The sequence below is a fragment of the Plodia interpunctella genome, chromosome 5 (genome assembly GCF_027563975.2).
Source record: "Plodia interpunctella isolate USDA-ARS_2022_Savannah chromosome 5, ilPloInte3.2, whole genome shotgun sequence".
In the NCBI taxonomy this organism is placed as follows: Eukaryota; Metazoa; Arthropoda; class Insecta; order Lepidoptera; family Pyralidae; genus Plodia; species Plodia interpunctella.
Genome location: NC_071298.1, coordinates 11,770,809 through 11,786,955, shown reverse-complemented (window position 1 = coordinate 11,786,955; position 16,147 = coordinate 11,770,809). Strand labels below are relative to the sequence as shown.

The following is a 16,147-nucleotide window of genomic DNA, read 5'->3' as shown; positions in this document are numbered from 1 at the left end:
TATAGTGTCTCGCTTACCGTTAAAGGATTAAAAAAGCCAACGAAAGAACTTGACGTTAGCGTTTTATTAAAGAGCTGCCATTTGATGACTCTGCGACTGGGGTTTTATTGTTGTTTATATAAATAGGTTCAAAACACAACACAAGTTCCTAACCGATAAGGATTCTTTATTTAGATTTAAAAAACCTAGAGAATTTGTAGCTGCCGTACACATTTTCGTAACACGGATCTACGACACCATTCGTAGCTTGGAGCTACGAAATCGTAGCTTACACTTGGCAGCGCTGCTACGAAGCCTACGAAACGAAATGACAATACTAATAAATTTCATTGTTATCCCTCGGAAATGTTTCAGATCCTTCGCAAAATTTTGCGATTTCTACAATTTTTCCGTTTATTTCGGTTTGATGTGTGAACATGTGTTTGAGGTCGTCACTCGCGTCCCGCCACGCCTCAGCTGGAGCCAGCTGTTTGATGTCGGCTTCGGCAAACCTCCCCGAGATTGTTTGCGGAACCGAACGAATTTCTTTCTCATCAAACCGCTTCCGACGGATCTTTGTTGTATTTGAATGAATTTCCGAGGGTAAATAAAGCGCGGCTGCCGAGGAAATAGCGGCGCTGGACGGAATTGACGTAATTGTAAACATCTTCCGCGAATAACCGACGAAAAAGCGAGACGCACTGAAATCAAAATGTTTAACCATTAGTAACGAAAATAGTTTAACCATTTTTGAAAAGAAATTAAGGTTTATTTTTCGATAGAAATGAAACGGTTATCGCTTTTTAATGTCAATAAAATTGAGTAATTTAACAGAGCTCACCACCTCCATCGCCAACGGCGTACAATAAATGTTCTAACACTTATTGTGGACCAGCAGGCCTACCATCAACTTAGATAGAACTCAATTCAATTTAGGCACCGAAAATTAATCGCATTCATACAAAAAATTAAGTCGATGGTACGAATTTGCGATGCAGTTCAGTTTAGGTCGTAAAGTGGATCGCGATAAGAGATGATGGTAAGCCCCCAGTACATTATAATAAGTACTTACTAGCTGCTTGCCGCACAGAGAGTGCCGCCGCGGCTTTGCTATAAATTTTCATTTCTTTTATTACCATTAGCATAGTGCACCTGCACCTTTAGAGGAGATTGAAATGGGTGCTGTTTATCGAAAAGATCTGAGACGTTTTATAAGTTATTTAAAACACATCTTGCGTGCGTTGTGGTGAAGTTCCATGATTTCAAAAGGTTTGGACCGCCTGCTTAACTCAGTTGGTTGTCATTAACGTGCGTTTACTCCTAAATGTTAGCAGATGTCGTTTGAAACATAGAAAATTTGCTAGACTCAGCAATTAAAGCCCCGAGCACAGTAATGTGTCATGCCAGCCGCTGTGGACATGTCGTAAGCGTTACAATGTGAGCCGTTTGTAATTGCAGACAGACGGCGCACAGCCGCCACAGTTCGGCACCTTTTGTGTTCCTATTCATTTCATTTCCCTGATTCGGAGCGATTGCCGGAGCGGGATAAGGAGCGGTACTAAATCTCGCGATCGGAGTGAGCCGCGCAAATAGGACCCGCAGAATGCGATCTCACGCAGATCCCTAAATCACTGTCAATAAAGTTAAATGAGCCAGTCCCATACTCGGTCTGTTGCGATGATTGGACGAACTAAAAACAAACAATGAATAATCACAATCATGTTTTATACTTACTATGCCCCTTAGGTATTCTCTTATTAGCTACACTCTTGTAGTTTAAATGGAAGACGAAACGTATCCTTTACTTTTAAAGTTTCATTTCTAAAAGCGAAGGGCAATTCTTAGTTAGTATTTCTCACTTTAACACGTCTCCAACTCTTGTGGAATTTATTTCATGAACCGGGAGGCTTTCATTCCGCTAATATCATATTTTAACATCGTTCATCATGCACTGCGTGATACTACGTGTGAGTACAAGCGGTATTGAGGGTTAAGGACGCGAAGAGTGCATGAATGGCGCTCATCTACCGCAATCAGAATACATATTACAGAGCAACGCCCTCGTCTGCTGGCAATGCAGACGAAGGTTATGGCCGCGATGGCGACGTATTGAATAAAATTTCAATAAAATAATCTCGATCCGTATTATGCAAAAAGGTTATTTGACTTAAGTAATTCGCACAGATTGAAGGGGCGGGTAAGGGCCACTGCACACTTCAGCGCGGCAGGAAAATCGGTAAAAAATGTAGTTCGGAAAGTATTCATATTTGTTGAGATAATTAGGTTTCATGTAGCTGGGTACTCTCGTCTCAACAGGCTATGAAAATTGTTATCGATATTATTACTAGCAAATATTGGAATATTTCGCTTTCGCGTCTATCATACAGAATATCCTACGCGAGCTACCTTGAAGCCACGAAATTAGCTTTCAGGGATCAGAAGGCAGCACCAAACCTTGCTCAAACTGTCTAAGCTTTATTTAGAATATATCCACACTCAGAATATAAATTTTCCGTCGTAAAAATAATCTTCTATACGATTATTATATAATTATTATATAAAGCTTTTTTAGGTTTTGTTTTTGGGAAAAACAGAAACCATACTGCGAATTGCGCAATCGAAGGCTTTTTGCTCAGAATATGACTGATGAGAGTTGTTTTAGTACGTGTCCTAAAGCGTAAACGATCTTGAACATTGTTTCATGTAACAGCTCCCTAATTATAATTCTGTTTCGATGTTTGAAGTTATGTTTTCTATTTGAAAGTAGAACTGGAGTGTCGAGTGAGAGCAGGCATTAAATGGATATAATTAACCCGCCGCGTCGGCCTCACTCGAGAAAGTAAAATAAATGAGCGTCAGTAATGTTATTTTTTTCCTTTTTAACGCTTGTTTTGCTGTGGAATTTCATCTAATTGTTTGGAAGTCGGAGCTGTGTGGACCGAAATGATCGCGAGTGATGTCAGCGCTACCCCTCCAGGACTCCCCACGCGACGCACTTAGCAAATGAGCAGCGCATATTCAGCAAGTCACCACTGATGCTAATGAGAATCTTACCAACTGTAGGCGGCGGTGGGTGACGCTCTAATGTGATTGCTCAATTCTCATTCCAGTCACAGTACAAACAGTGCTCTAGAATACGCACACAGTAACTGTCATAACATCCCATAAAAACATACTTTTTGTGCCTTGAAGCATGTAATTTTACTTAATTAAATTATTATAAAAAGGGGTGAAGCTATACACAATCCTTATCACACAATTAACCGGATTCTGGGGGTCTGTAAATTTGCCAATCTGTGTTGGGCGTCACAGATCAACAAAAAAGAAAACAAAATACAGAGTATCGGGGTAATCTTCAAAACTAAAATTACTAAACCGATTTCCAAAAATCTTTTAGCAATAGAAAGCAACAGATTTTTGAGCGATTTAAGGTACCTACTTAGAACGTTAATAAGTCTCTAAAAATCTAGTTTGTGAGTAAATGCTTTAACTCATAATTATTTTAAAAAGCTTTACATCGAATCGAATTCCGTTGCAGAGGAAAGAGCCCGTAGGGACATACCTTCCTTGTATTTGAAAGAATGCAGTTTATTAAACCTCATCGCCTCGCCGCCTCCACTCTAGATGCAAATAACAAAAGCAACGAAATAGTAGCGAAATCTAGCGGACGCGGCGCGCTGCCGATCGTATTGTTGACAATGCAAATATATTGCAGAAACTGAGCGAGAATACTTTTCTATTGCACCTACAATAACTGTAGGTAGCATAGTGTTACTGACATTGCATTGATAGACCACATAAATATATGTAACTGCTCCACAGAGAGTAGGTATTGTTTTATTTCACTGCGTCAGTTCTGAATCATTAGCAATTTCATCTGATATCTGAGTCTTTACTAAGGGAGAATACACTGAGTCGGAAGCAACCCACCGTGGCCATTGACACTCACAGCAGGCTGGGACGTTAAAACAGTGGAGTCACGTCCGTAATGGGACGTCTCCAGTATGACGCCGCACTTTTATTGGAGAAATTTTTCACTGTCAAGTCGAGATGAATTTATAGTGCGTGTGAATGACGCGCGCGGCTCATCTGCCGGCGCGGACGGTGTGGCCGCGCGTCCTCCGCGGGTCATCTATATTGCTTCCACAGGCATAACATAATACACATCATTAATCACTACGGCAGCTGAAGAATTTCTGCTTTGACTGAAACTCCTCGGGCTGCTATATGTCTAATGATCATATCTAATATCATAGTCAGGCCATAATTTTTCACCAAAATTGAAAGCTTAGCTTTAGCTTTATTCAAACTGAATCCTATCATAATTAATATTATAAATGTGAAAGAAAGTTCGTTTGTTACTTTTTGCGCTTGACATACTCAACCCAGCCATGGTATTGAAGAATACACTTTAATTTTTTTACTACGTGCTATCTCGTGTAATTTCGCTCGTAGTGAGCCGAAAATAAACAATACTTCTCTAGTGAAACTATCCCTTCAATCAACCTCAAATAAAAATAATGCTGCTGAAAATTTATTTTTGAAGTGTCGGCGGCTTTCGGTGATTCAACGTAATTTTCGCCGTAATATTACATTACCCTATGACAAAGTGTCAATAACGGCTATCAATATAGAGAAGCGATGCCGGGAAGGTCGACAAGCTATCGGCCGGGCGCCGGACACCGGCGCGGCCCTTCCGGTCCGGTCTATGTATGTTTCGGTAAAATATGAGTTTACATTATTCTTTATTGTCTGTAAAATATGGTCGCACCGGGCGGAGTGAAGAGAGCATAGTGCGTCAAAATATATTTCAACTTCGAAAATTGGCTTTAGTTGTTTATTTCTGTAAACAAAATGGTTCAATAAGTATAGCATTTGTAGATCAAGAAAAAGCCGTCGCTTTTTCTGAGTACTTCGGTACGTCTACCAAAGTACTCACTAAATCCATGCGTTTGATATACACCCATGGATTTAATAAGTACGTTGTACGGAGTACCTACTAATTCCATGTAGACACCAAAAGAAAAATCGTTTGACGGTAAGTAAGTAATAAGGTCAATGCAAAACATGGAATTAGAAGGTGCTGGAGTGTCTACTAATTCCATGGTGCGGAAGCGCCTTCTAAAGGTACCTGTCAAAAAAAAAAGAATGGAGTTAGGGGCATGGAAAATGAAGAACCATGGATTTACTACGTACAAGTACTTATACTTGTACGTAGTATCTACTAATTCCATGTGATAAACTGATGCGACATGACGACTACATACAACGAGAGACCAATTCTCAGTTCAATAAAAATAAATTCTGCTGCATCCATTTTATTTAGCATTTTTATACACTTGTTTTATACTATACATACACGGTATGTAATTCAATACATTCAATTATTTTTGTGAGAGAAGTGAGTGCGTGTTAGATTGGGCAGCAGTCACGCGTGTGGCCGCGGAGACAGGAATCATGCGGGCGGTTGATTGATCGCATTCGCGTACAACGACGACGTGGGAGGCCATTGAGTTGACGATTATCTCTTTATCGATTTCAAAGACCGAATTGATATTCACGTGCATTTAAAAAATATTAAAGGCCGTTGCAATAATGGAGTCAACTTTTAAAAAGAATTATACATATTCATATCTCCGGCTGAGTGCAACACAATTATTGAGAGTGCACTTAATCTTGCTTGGATGACAACGCACTGAGAGGTCAATATTGTCTCTAATGATGGGATGAAGGACTTCTCAGAACAATCCCATATTTCAAGGAAACTGTCTAAGTACTACATCCCAACTAGTTCGACACGTGGGAGAAGTTCGCCGGCTCACAACAGCGCGGGTGCGGTGCCATGTTCACTGAGCGGCTGCAGTTTCTGTGCTTCATTGCTTTTTGCTTTTGATGACAAATAAATGTATGTCATTTTTATCGTATTAGGTACCTGTAATGTTAGATGTAAGATGTATGACAATAATTAAATAAATGTCAATACAATTTTGACGCTGAAACTCAAGCCACCGTCATATTCACACGCACACGGAAATATAAGATTCCGCAAAATTTCTGCAAAAGGTATCATAAGTAATGTAGGAAGAAAACTGTGTCAGAAGTTATAAATTGACTTCGTGCACACACTTTGTTAAACTAAATGCATATTTTATTAGTTCTTCTTTCCCTTTCAGTTATCAAATATTATATATCATAGGGGAAGTTTGGTAAAGCTCGGGGTGAACTTTGCGACGAGATTAAAAATTAAAGAAAGCTCAGAGAAAGTCGTGGTCACTTTGGAGCCTAGTTAGATTATAAAGAAGGTATATGTTGGTTCATAACTTTAACGATATGACAATAACTCCATTCATCATCATCAATACATATAATAAAATTGAAGAAAGGCCAAATTTGTACATTGGATATATTTTTTTAATTATTCGTGGAATATACTTAGTTACTGATACAGATGACGAAAATATAGTTTTAGAAATTTTTGTCTGTCTATCTGTCTGTCTGTCTGAACGCGCATCACTCGAAATCTACTGGACCGATTTGCTTGAAATTTGGTATGCTTATATATCGGGTTAACATTTCATCCCGGTAAATGGTCAGGTTCCCGTAGGATAATTGAAAACTAATTATGAATCAAAAATGCCTCGGAATCCCGAGCTAACATCTTATAGACATTTCATCCTGGAAATGAGGAGGGTCCTGTGCGAAAGTAGGATAATTGAAAAACTAATTATGATATGAATCAAAAATTCCTCGGAATCCCGGGTTAACATCTTATAGACATTTCATCCCGGAATTTTAGAGATTGAATACGGAAGGCGAATTGTAAAGTACTGTTCATTGACAATTTCGGCGTTAAACTAGTATTATGTTGAAATAAATATTAAACGAAATATGGACAAATTTAACTACATGCGCTTATGCATGTATCACAGCTCGTACGATATTCTTATATTCTTCTTTACGAGGTTCTAAGATTTTTATGACACGATGAAAAGTAATGGTTTGTCCAACAGCGACGTGTGTGTGTGCGCGGCTGGCGCGGCGCCAACTCCGCGAGCAGCCTCTGTGGAGGTGGCACAGTAATGAACATTACGAAAATAAGTAAGTATTTTATAATTTTGTTTACACTTTTCCTTCGTTTAAAATGGCAGGTAGGTCCAGCCCGCATCTTACTCGTGATGCTGCCGGTGATACTATTAGATATTTTGTCTATAGCACAATTTTATTAGATACCTTTTACTTTCCCATGATTTATGTTGCGTATCCTTGCTATTATCGATATACTATTTTAATTCAATATTTAAGCAAATAAATAGTTTTTGTTTTTTTTAATTCTGCTTACTATATAATCGTTTAAATTTATATCTTTAATATAATTTTAAACGATTATATAGTAAATCTAGGAGGCTTGGTTAAAACCAAAAAGATATCTACAAATCCGTGCTCTCATTGTTTTGCCTCCAAACTGTGAATGGCTGGCGGCGTTTGTCTCGAGCTCGGCCACGGACAACAGAACTGCGGCCGTTTTTCACAAAAACAAACATCTCCTGGTCATTAATAAACCGACGTCGGTAATTGCTTTCATTTTTTCTAATCTTTGACCCTAAAGGGTGAAATGAATCCTTAGTATAGGACCAATTTGTCAGTTGTCATGCACAAAAGTTTTACGCTCGGGATATTTTTTTCATGGGGTTGGATTAACGAAGAAAAAAGATTTATTTAACTATATGAAAAATCTAAGTCGAATAGGAACCGAACCTATTATCTATAGCTAGTCAGTTTTTTCGGGGTTGAACTATCGACATTGGCCATTTATATGTTTTTATTTGTAACTGCAGAAACATGAAATAAAGTAACTTAATGTTTTTTAAATTTATTTTGCTTGTGTTGGTTCCTTCAGAAACTGTTTAGACCGGTAGGTAGTTCCTCCAAAGGGATAAAAAAAACTGTCCACATTTATAATAACAATATTTACACATTTATATTAATGTAAAACGTCTCGCCCAGCGAAACAATGGAAATGTTAACTTCACCACTTTTGTATTTAGAGTAACTCAGCGCGGTGTTATTGGGTCCCCGTGGACTGGCAGCCGCAGGTGACCCTGACCGCGGAATCTCAAACAATTAGGCGGCCGCTATCACCCGCCGCCGCTCATATTGATACCCGGCCATCTATTAGGCCAGCGATATTTGTATTTATTTGCTGGGACCCGTGGCTCGGTTACTAGGCCAAATTACACAAACTTAAACTCGGAACCCCTAGGGAGTCGAAACAGACTTTATGAAAGCCTTATAACACAAAATAAGATTTTTTCGTATCTGAAGTAAAGTAGGGTACTTTTTATCCAGAAATTCCCACGGGAGCGAAACCGCGGGGCGCAGCTAGTATATAATCTAGGCGCGTCATAGGATATGATAATGTTTCCGCAAATATTTCAGGCTTATTTGTGGTTAACTAACGAACTCTCATGTGTCAATTAGAATCATAATTCAAATTTACTTCAAAAGTTTACAATTGTCCATGACCTTAAATGAATAGAAAATGGCATAGAAATGCACTTGATCATTTCTTTCTCCAACGGCTGGCTTTGTTCGCCCCAAAGAAATATATGAAAAATGTCATTGCGGTCAGTCGCTGCCAGCCATTGAAAGGAGTTTAGAAGGCAGCGGATCGGAAGCGCGGCGCCGCTGTACTGGAAATAACACGTCTGAAGACGCGTGGAGCTCGTGTTCCGACGGATCATGCGATATCGGCCGAGGAAACTCCAGGACGTATGCCGCTCGCCACAGCTATTGCAACTATTATCGAACGGTGACTAAAATATATTTAATAATGCTTTGTGTTGACGTGAAGGAATATATTATTAGATTTATATTATTATCATGAGAGTATAGATTACTAAAGTCCAAATGTTGAAATATATAAGTTCATTAGTAGTATTTTTTTTCAGCATTTTCGTCGTATTTTATGTATCGGGTTGGTGGTGACTATTAGCTGCGGTATTTGTTCATACAAAATAAATATATTTATTTCTGGCATTTGTATAATATATGGAATCTATTGGACATACAAAGTCCGCGGTACAGAAGCCCTGGAGTAACGTGAAATGCAGCTAGCACCAACATTCCTGGAGTAACTAGAAATAAAACACTACATTAATCTGGCTTGACACTAGTTAGAGCTAGTATTAGAACTTTAAAGTCTGTGTATCTGTTTGTATCGGAGGTTATTTGAGACCTATAGTATTATTAAATGTAGAAGTGAGATAATTTTCTAGAAGTAATGAAACGGTTCCAATAGGCAAAGTCCGTAGCGAATTTACCAAGACAAGTAACAACTTGCCCCCTTCTTGGAAGAAAATCTCACTGCGTCTGTCACCCGTCAAAGTCATCGAGACAACAAAACTTTACAAAATTAAGGTAACGGATTAAAACTTATTTAATCAACGGTGCTATCGCTAGCAAGACCAGGAATTATATAAGATCAAAATAAATACTGAATGCGGTGTAATTTCTTAATAATTTTCTTGAGCTGTAAAATGATCTTGAATTAAAAACTTAATAAATAATTGAAATTGCGGAATACGTGAAAACAGCAGCGTGCCGTTGTGCTCGGCCGCATGCGAGTGTCCGCTGGAACACTTCGGTTCGTTCGGTGCCGAGCCCGTGAAACACTAATGGGCACTATCTGTGTATCTGAAAATAGCGCCTCTTCCGCAGTCTTTCTAAACAAACATGATCAATTGATATTTTTATATCGACGGCAGGTGTGTGCAGTTCAATTTGTAGATTGTTCCTTAGTGATTGCCTTGTTTTATTACGATGATTCTTCCTCAGCTTGCTGCTCACATTATTTTAGTCATAAATAATTGATTTAGATTGTTTGTTCGATCGGATATTTTTCAGTTTTTTATATTACAGTTTTTTAAAATATTGTTGTTGTTTAGGATTCCGTACCTCCAATTGACGACCTCCGCGTGGTGTAGTGACCATCACGCCCGCGCGCTGCGTTGCGGTTGTGGGTGTGCTGTGCTGGATTCTGTGTTTGTTCCATTGCACCCTCGATACAAGCTTTGTGTTTAGTGGGCCGTTGAATTTTAAATTTAGGTTAGGCCAAATTTACAATTGAAATTAATTGTAAATTTGGCCTAAATTGACTTAATTTCATTTGACTTTCGGTCAACGGGTAATTCCTGTTGTCGTATAAGTACAGTCATGAAGTTTGGCAAGAAGTTAAATAAATAATAAGTTCCTTCACAAACAACTTACCTCTAAGAAAATATATACAAACCTATTATCTTTTATTTATTTTATATTGTCATCTAAATGTATGGTTTGGAAGTTTTGGTAGGCGGGCCGACTCGCACTTGACAAGGTTTTAAATAAGTAAATGATTTAAAGAGGATAATCCACATCGAGAGCATAGCTAGAACGGAGCAAGGCACTTTATACTGCACCCCGGCGACCACCTCGCGTGTGCCAGTTGTCCATATGTCTTTATGTTTATTCACGTGGGTAATACGTACGTGCAATCAGCTGCGCGCGCGCCGCAAATACGCGGGGACGGCGTGAGAGTGACGGCCCGCCTTGGACTTATTATATTTGTAGTCTGCTCTTATCGGTTGCAAGGTCAATCGACTTGCACCATGGTTTCTTAGGCCGTCAATATTTGGAATTCGAAGATGGGAAATAACGGCAATGGTGTGGAACTCTGAAAGACTGTGTAAGCGTTACAAAATCATTTTTTATAGAGAATTGATATCTAATCCCACCCCACTAATATTATAAACTTGAAAGTTATATGTTAAAGTCTAGTTAGTATGTTTGTTACTTCTTCACGATCAAATGGCTGGGCCGATTTTGAATTTAGTATTGTATTGAGGCAGCTGATATGTCGGGTTAACACAAGGATTTTCATAAGGATTCCCGTATGATTTGGTCGAAAAGTCTAATAGTCAATAGCGCTTTATAAAGTAAATAGCGCTACTGTTACGTACGTATTGTTTTTTATTTTATACAAAAAAATTTGACAGACACCGTATTAAAAAATAGATTTTTTTAATAATTTCGCGAGTAACTTAACATATGCAGCTGTGGCAGCTAGTGATGTTATAATTGATGCTAACATTTTAATTTAACAATTAGCTTTTTGATCGGACTCAATAAAATATACACTGCATAGTGGTCCGGTATCTCGGATCGTAGAAAAACAAGTAAAATAAGAATGAAATTCCAAATCCGCAGTCGCCGCCGCCCGCGAGATAACGACTGCTGACGCGGCGGAAATTATACTTTGTCTTTAATTAAAACGAAATTCCTTAAAAATTTTGATCGTCACCCGCCAACCACAACTCCTCCCTCCCCCTCCCCCTCGCTGCGGTGTCATCTACTTACTGATGGACCTTCTTTATTACGCTGACAACAATTCATTGTCTTCAAACGACATTATACTTAGGTGAACAATAGTAACTCATCTCGTGACTTCATTGTGGAAGTTTAAATTTTGATTAGTAAAACAATTGATATATAACGATGCTTTCTTTAAATAGCTCAGTTGCATCAGGCAAGTGAAAGACAAAGTGGGACTTCTTCTGGAATCAGACATAGAGAGGCCTCCATACACCGACAAGCGGTTAACTAGTTATCATCAGAGACAGAGACTTGTCGCCTCGAGGTTCAAACAAAAGTCTGTGCTTGTCGCCTTATAACCCTCTCTTATTTTAGCAATTTCCCGGTTTCTTCCGGAGCCATGTAGCGTCGGAGCCCAGCATTTTCCTACTTTTTCTCTTTCACTTTGCATGGTTTCCGAATCCTTAGTAGTAGTAGTTAGACCATTGGCGTTATATACAATACAATACAAAACTCTTTTATTGCTAAAATATACAGTTAAAAACTTGAAAATTAAATTACATGCACAAAAAGTAAGTCCCATTTAAAAAGGTGTAAGTCCAATGAAATAAAATAATTATAAAGGTGAACTTATGATAAACTACTTATGCACAATACAAAATACCGTTACAATATGTCATTGTTAATACATTCACGTGCCATTGAACAAATGTATTAGGACAAGGCTTCGGGTTTCGATTACCTAATTTAATGAGCTTCGATGTAATTACGTTGGTGACACCCGATCGGAATAACTTATGTTCGTAATAACTTTATTTGTTGCCATCCAAACATCCTTTAAGCCTGTTTTATTTGCGTTCATTGGCTGACGGAGCATATAGTCTCATATTTTGAGTAACGATTCAATTGCTGCATTACAGTAACATAGAAAATAATTTAGTAAATTATAACTAACGAAAATCTCAACTGTCCTCTTATATTTTGACATAAGAGGATAGTTGAAACATAGACATGTAGCTGATTTTGGCGCCAACAATCGACAGTCCATTCATCAGTGTCTCCGGACAGACACCATGGACCATCAATCACAATTTAACCAAAAACACATGCCGTCGCTGTAATTCGTTCACTGGCCGCTGCTGCAGGCTTCCCGACATCTGAGCCACATGACGTACTGTTTACGCGTTCAATGTTTCATCAAATTATTATAAAATCATTATTCACAAAAAAGCGCGCCGAATGAATAATACGTTGGAAATAATTCTAGTGACGTGTTGCCTTGAGAAGTAATAAAACATGCAAGACATGTCAGAAGACAGCTGACCGCGGACCGAACACACCAATTAGTGTATAAATCACATTTTTTGTATCGTGAAGTCAGATACAGAGACCTACATTGTTTTATTTGAATTCAACTACTGAATTTCAAAACAAAATGTAGAGACCATTTTATTCAAGACTTTCTCGTCTCAATTTTTTATTATCCAAGTGAATAAATTACATTTTGTGAACACTATTAAAGTTTTTTTTTCGGTAGAGATGTCTCATGTCGATCTTATTTTCAGGAGGTGAAAACTGATTGTTTTTTGAGCTTGAAAATGTTTACTTTAAAAATGTAATACTTATCTGTGTAATAACGCAAAACTAAAAACAAGTACTAAACACGCTCGCGTAATGATAGTAAGCACCACAGAAATTGAAAGTACCTACGTTTGCTGTTAAAAGAAAAAGTTGAATCAAGTCTTTAGAATTTCTTCAACAATTAGATCATTTTAGTACAAATTAAATCATATTTCACCAAAAATAGCATCAACAGCATGCCAAAAAAGGAAAGTGTATGTAGCTCCTAATCGGGAGCGCGTCACGACGCCTAACTGATGCGGGCAATTTTACGTCCGTTTTCGCTCTAGTGTAGATACTGTTTTCGTGTTGATACTGTGGAACAATGGCCGACCGATTAGGGCATCGCCGCCGCGGAGTATAAATATCACCACAAGCCGTGCCAACGCGTTCCCTGCGCAGGCGCAGGTGCCGCTGCTGGTGGGCTGTAGCTGAGTGATACGTCGACTCTAGAGTCAAGAATTCTCCAATTCATTCTGTAGTTCGCCGTTTTACTCAATAATCCATTCAGAGTAAAAAATACTTATTTCTCATAAAAAGACTAAACCTAATTTAAACTTTCATAGAAGATTAAGAGTACACAAGGAGTTTTGGTTCGATCCCTACTAGATTAAAAGAGCCGCCACGTCACGTCGCCCCTCGTCCTAACTGTGTGACACCTGTCGTCTGCGCGCGGGCGCCGGATTACTCCACTATCGAAGAACTTCCAAATCTGAACCAACTTTGTTCTATATTTTTGATTTGTTTGAAGTGGAGCATCCTTTTCAATAAGAGTTTTTTTAAATTACATTTTTATCGTTAGAGAGATCTTAAGATCTCTAGAAAAATATGTCCATAACGGGCATGGTCTTTTTGTAAACTGTTGAGGATTTACCTGGCTGGGAGCCGATCCCGGGGAAACCAACAGGTCATGTTTATCATAATGATGCATTGTCATGGAAACTGGAGTGACATGGGAAATTTCTACAATACAATATCGGGACAACTAAATAAAAACTTATCAAATTCTTAATTTGGGTTGTTTCAATTCAATCGAATTGATCTATGAGAGCATTTGAAATTCGATAAATCATATAATGTTGAACATAACAATACTCGAATATGTATCTCAGTTTTGTTTGGTGCAGTCTCCTTTATTAAAAGCATTTTTATCTGTCACCCGATAAATTGCCGTAAATACTTTCAATGGCGCTGTGTGTGACAGAAATATGCATATCACAAGTACTATTAGCTCTCTCACAAGCGGCGCTCCCGACTCCGCGAGTGGCCACTCAACAACAAGTATCACATCCTGGTGGACTGCGGCAAGGCCAAACAGGTGTGAGTTGGACTTAGTGTGTCTTCGGTAATATCGAGACGAAACTACGAAGAATAGAAAAGTTTACGCAAGAGATTGATATAGTGTTGAGTGAAATGTCGAGTGATCTATACCGGACGAACTGTGGAATAAGATAATGAAGTAGTAAACTTTGTTCTCAACTTATTGCATTGACACGAAACTTTACGGGTCACGTATTGCGCTTCCCGATGTGATGATGTGTGTGGCGAGATGGCACTCCTTTGTACTTCCTAATGATGTGATATTTAACTGAAGAATCTGAAAATATCAAAGGTATCAAAATTTCGAATAGTACTTATACGAAAACCAGCCCCGGATTTACGAAAAATTTACAAACTCGTTTGAGTTTGGGCTCCTATTATAATAGGTACTATTGAACTTTTTTCGTGTTGCTTCTAGCAGACGTTCGAAATTAAAAGTTACTACGAGTATATTTGAAATCGAAGCAATGAATAAAGGCAACTGAACGACAACTGAAAGGAGGTCTATTATAGGAGTAAATATTTTCGAAGATTATGCGTGCTATTAAAGTGAACACTATTTATATTTCAGCCTGTTTAATCTGTATGGATGTATTAATACATAACAAGCGCTAAACGCAGAGGCGACGACAGAAATAACGCGATCGCGGGCACGCGGCGCAGTCAGCTGCGGCCGAATATTTATATTTCTTTCAAGATCTCACTGTCACTAGTTCAGTCGGTCAATTCAATAGTGGCCTGCAACTAAGTAGTACTGTAGTCAACGTTAGAGCTTGGGAAACTATGGAAGGATGGCCTAATAATTCTCTTCCAGTGCCAGTGGGCTTCTTTACAGAGCTGTGTAGGTAATCGTTAATCGTATTGAAATATGAACGATAAATATTTTAGTTTTTATTTAACTTGCAATGTAAGTATGTAATGTGTGTAATAATAATAATGTATGTAAGTCCCATAGATAAAAGAATAATATTAATTTTATCTATGGTAAGTCCCAAATTACCCGTATGTCGCTATGTTCTTGCGTCTCAAAAATGACTTTTATGTAAAACTTATCTTTTCTCAAATAATAGAGAAACAGAAAGCTTTAATAAATATATTTTTTTAATTATCGATTGGAATTGAAAAACAAAACTTGGTTGGATTAAGTCGTACTCGTGCTTGTTCTGTTCCTCTGCGTTAAATACTTTCGGTATTTCCTATTGAAATTCAAATGTTGGTTTTTATGTAGTCAATATACATACAATACACATACTGCAGCGGGAGATTTCTCGAAGTTGTTAGAATACTCCGCGTTGGATAATCTCTGTATAAGTCGGAAACTTGAGTAAACAATTGAAAGAATTTCCTTTAGATTTATTGGGATGAATTCCGACGCGGGGCTGCAACGTAAACGTCTCGGGATTTATGGCAGGGGAGGGGGAGGAGTAACAGGGGGGAAGCTGCGGTATAATCTTCAGGACAAAGGAGCTCAATGGTGCGGTGGTAAAACCTCAGGCCGTTGACTTGACACGACACAGTAGCATATAATACAATACTTCAGATATTACCATAACCATTATGGATGTGGTTTTGCATACTAACTATAGATTAAAGGTTTTAGATTCCGCTGTAATGCTTTAGCTCTGTATCTTCTCTACTGATGCTATGATTTGTTATGCCGTTAAGAAGGTACATAACATGATGTAGAGCTACGTTAAGTAATTGAACATTTGTCAGTTACAGAATTTACACCTAATTCCGTTCCAGTTGCTACGTCCGTCTCAGCAATCACACTTGCTGATATATTTCTAGTTTTTAACTTGAATGAAGACTCAATTTTGTAAACTTTTGATTGCCCGGAGCATTACACAATTAGTACTATTTGGTTGTATTGTTTTAAAGT

At 38.3% G+C, this 16,147-nt stretch overlaps 1 protein-coding gene and 1 long non-coding RNA gene across 3 annotated transcripts in view; one reads left to right on the top strand and one right to left on the bottom strand.

Annotated features, from left to right (window-relative positions):
• Window positions 1-16,147, bottom strand: part of FMRFaR (FMRFamide Receptor) — a 36,671-nt gene that overhangs the window by 7,590 nt on the left and 12,934 nt on the right. The gene's annotated exons all lie outside the window — the stretch shown is intronic.
• On the top strand, window positions 5,973-7,065 carry LOC128670045 (uncharacterized). The gene is made up of 3 exons (XR_008404720.1): window positions 5,973-6,042; window positions 6,153-6,281; window positions 6,990-7,065. It is a non-coding gene; the product is annotated as an uncharacterized LOC128670045 (long non-coding RNA).